Consider the following 4,289-nt stretch of genomic DNA (forward strand, 5'->3'; position numbering starts at 1 on the left):
TTATTACATTTTCAATTTTGTTTCTCATTATTGGGCTACTCAGAATTGTATATCTTCTTGACTCAACTTTGGCATTTCATATGTATCTGGGAAACTGTCCATTTCCTCTGTTTTCCATCCTGGGAGAGAAAAGATTTTGTAAGTAGGTATTGATGATCTTCTGAATATCTCTAGGGTCTGTAGTAATTTTGCCCTTCTCATTCTTTATTGAATGAATTTGAGTTTTTTCTTTCCTTTTCTTGATTAGGTTTGTTAGGCATTTATCAGTTTTATTTATTCTTTCAAAGAACCAACTCTTTGATTCATTTATTCTTTGTATTGTTTTCTTTGTCACCAATGCACTAATTTCTGCTCTAATCATTATAATTTCCTGCCTTCTTTGGGGTTTGGGCTTGACTTGAACTTCTTTTACTAGGATCTTGAGTTGCCGCATAAGATCCTTTATTTAAGCTCGCTTTGTTTTCCTAATGTGTAAATTTACTGCTATAAATTTTCCTCTTAAAACAGCTTTCATTGCATCCCACAGGTTTTAGTAAGTTCTAGCTGCATTTTTGTTTGATTTTAAATATTTTTTAATTTCTTCTTTAACTTCATCTGTGACCCACTCGTTGTTTAGAAGGTTATTATTTAATTTCCATGTGTTTATGGTGGTTTTGTAGTTTCTTTTGTCAATAATTTCCTTTTTTTTTTCATTTATATATTTGGGACAGGGTCTAACTATGTAGCTTAGACTCATAGTGATCCTCCTGTTTTCAGCCTCCTTGGTGCTGGGATTACAGGTGTGCACTACCATGCCTAAACTTGTTTGCTGGCTCAGCATGACCCAGAGGTGGGGCTGGTGGGGCATGCAGGACTGAAGACCAAACCCTGGTCCCTGCACTTGCCAAAGCAGGTGCTTAATCTGCTGAGCTATTTTGCTGGCCCAATAATTTCCAGTTTTATTGCACTGTGATCAGATAGTATGCATGGGATAATTTAAATTCCTTTGCACTTACTTAAGAGTGCTGTGTGTGCTAGTATATGGTCTATTTTGGAGGCTGTCCCTTGTGCAGCTGAATAGAATGTGTATTCTGTTGTTGCTGGGTGAAACACTCTGTAAAGGTCTACCAAGTCAATTTTTTCACAAGTTTGGTTTAGTTCTGTTGTTTCTTTAATAATTTCTTGCCTAGTTGATCTATCTCTTTGTGACAGCAGCATGTTAACATCCCCCATTACTATTCCATTGTTGCCCATTTGATTTTTCATGTCATGTTAAAATTTGTCTTATGTAGGAGGGTGGCCCTACATTGGGTGCATATATATTTACAGATGTTTATCTCTTCCTCTTGCACTTTTCCCTTAACAAGTTTGTGGTGACCTTCTTTATCTCTTTGTATGATTTTTGGTTTGAAGTTGATATTGTCAACAACCAGGTTAGCTACCCCTGCTTTTTTCTGATTTCCTGTGGCATAGAGGACTGTTTTCCATCCTTTGACTTTTAGTCTGTGAATTTCCCTTTGAGTGAAATGTGTTTCTTGTATATAGTATATTGTTGGATTTTGTTTCTTAATCCACTCTGATAGTCTGTTTCTTTTGATTGGTGAATTGAGGCCATTTACATTAATGGTTATAACTGATTCACATAGGCTTATCTGTGTCATGTTATTTTCCTGTTATAAGTTCTGTAAATTTACCCTATTTTTAATTATTTGCTCTGTTTGGTGGTTCCTCTCTGTTGTTCTTGAAGCTTTGATCACTTCTGTCTCTTTCTAGAATATCTGTCAGTACTCTTAGTAGGGTTGGGTTGGTGGTCTTGAATTTTTTCAATTGTTCTTCATCATGGAAGGATTTTATTTCACCATTGAATTTGATAGATAGTTTTGCAGGATACATCAATCTGGGTTGGAAGTTATTTTCTTTCAGGACCTGATATATTTCACTCTAGGCTCTTTTGATAGTTTCTGTTCAGAAATCTACCATGATTCTGATTGGCTTTCATTGTAAGTGATCCTTTTCTTCTCTCTAGCAGCTTTTAATAGTCTGTTCTTTTACTGAATTTCTGAGATCTTGATTATTACATGTGTAGGTGTAGATTTATTGTGATTATGGCTGTGTGGAGTTGTTTTTTTTTTTTTTTTTTTTTTTTTTTGTGTGTGTGTGTGTGTGTGTGTGTGTGTGGCCAGCTCAGCCCACCAGGGGGCGGGGCTGGCTGGCATGTGGTGCTGGGGGATTGAACCACAGTCCCCATGCTTTGCTAAGCTTGTTCTAAGTAGGTGCTTTAGACCATTGAGCCATCTCACCAGCCCCGCTGTGTGGAGTTCTATATGCCCCACTAATCTGTATGTCAGTTTCTTTTCTCATGTTTGGAAAATTTTCTGCTAGTACTTCTGCAAATAGTCTTTTTATGTCATTTGTGCTATCTCCCACTGCTTCATTGACACCTGTTGTTCTTATATTATTTTTCTTTGCATCATCTTGTAGCTGCTGAATTCCTAGTTTCTTGTTAGTTTTAAGACATCTTTTATTTCATGTTCATTACCTGCAACACTGTCTTTGAGGTCTGAAAGTCTATCTTCAGTTTCATTTCAAGTGGTTTTGCTAACTTTCAGTGGAGTTCTTAATATCCTTGATGTCTGTTTGAGTCTGTTTCATGCATTCTAATTTCCTGCATTCATTCAGAGTTTCCATCATTTGTCTATTTTCCTCTTTTTCTTCTTTAGCTGTGCTGAGCAATTCTTTCAAAATTGTTGTCCTTTATTTTTGGACCTGAGAGATTATTTCTGCTCTTATTTTTTCTATAGCCTGATGGACTTGTTTCTTTACTTCAGTTGTCATCATTTCAGAGAGTTCAGGTGTGTGATTTTCAAGTTCTTGTGTTTCTTTGTCTCCTGGACTTGTTCTGGGTGGGCTAGAGGATTGAGATTGCCTTTTGCTCCTGTGTTTTGGCATTTTTGAATCTTCCAGTAATCACCTAGATAGTTCTGCAGGCCACCCAGAGTGTGCCAAAGTTCTTAAATTCTCCAGGAAAGCTCCATGACTCCTTGAACTGGGCCCACAGATCACAGCTCTCCTGCATCCCACAGGCCACTCAGAGTCCTCCTAAGTTATTAAAAGTTTGGACTGGAACCAACAGAAGCTCCACACCTGTGTGCTGGGGCCTAAGGAAGATCAGAGCTTAGCAGAGTCTCTCAGGCTGTCCTGAGTCTGCCAGAATTCTTAAATGGTGCCCACATTCTATCACTATTACTACTAATGTTCATTAATTGCTAGTTAGTTCTACTATTGTTGAATTATTTTTATACAATAATAGCTTCTATCAGTTTTTATTGTATGTTAATACCCAGTTTGTCTCTGATTCTATTATTGCTGATTGTTACTGTTGCAAGGGGGACATAGTTTTTATTGATTGGTTTTGACTGTATGTCAGTATCTAGTTTGTCTTTGTCAATAGTACTGCAGTTCTTTTCCAGAGAACTTAGTGGTAGGCAAATTACACTATATACAAATTAACAAGGGTGGTTGGTGCCTGAGACAGAGATACAGGCCTAGTGAGCCACACCCAAAGTGTACCACTGAAAAGCTGACACTCAAGAGGTTTCTGTACTGGCAACAGAGTCTTTCCAGAATAATTGCGAACCTCAGCATGTGCATGCATGAATGCATGTGTGCACACAGACATGTATAAAAAGAAGAAGGAGGGAAAAAAAAGCAACAAAATACCTTCCAAAACGGCCAACTCACCCAAAGCTGACTTATGGGGAATCAACTAGGAAGAAACCAAAGCCAGACAGCTGAGTTATGCAAAATGATAAAAGTAGACACACACAAAAAATTAGAAGTTAGGACTGGCCAGATAGCTCAGTGGATTAAAAGGCCTGCTTAGGCAGACACAGGGACTGGGGATCCCTAGCCTGCTCTGTCGGCCCCACCCTGGGGGCACACTGAGATGGCAGTTGAGACTGGGCATAGTGGTGTGCACCTGTAATCCCAGCACTTGGGAGGCTGAAAACAGAAGGATCACTACAAGTCCAGTTTACTTAGTGAGACCCTATAGACCCTGTTCTAAATACATTAAAAAAAAAAATTGATGATGTATAATGTGCCTGGGGAGAATCACATGGAGAGAAAAAATATTCTCTCAGGCTTTCACAGAGAGCAAATTGGTCAAGCTGTGACTCAGCCTCATGACTGACACTGACAGGATCTACAAAGTGCGGTACAGGGCTACAGGATAAATCCTGAGGGTACTTGACTGACCTTATCAGATACAAAAGTTACATTTCTTGTTATATAGGTCTTGCTTTATCTTG

The sequence above is a fragment of the Octodon degus genome, unplaced genomic scaffold, assembly GCF_000260255.1.
Source record: "Octodon degus isolate 3935 unplaced genomic scaffold, OctDeg1.0 scaffold00273, whole genome shotgun sequence".
Lineage (NCBI taxonomy): Eukaryota > Metazoa > Chordata > Mammalia > Rodentia > Octodontidae > Octodon > Octodon degus.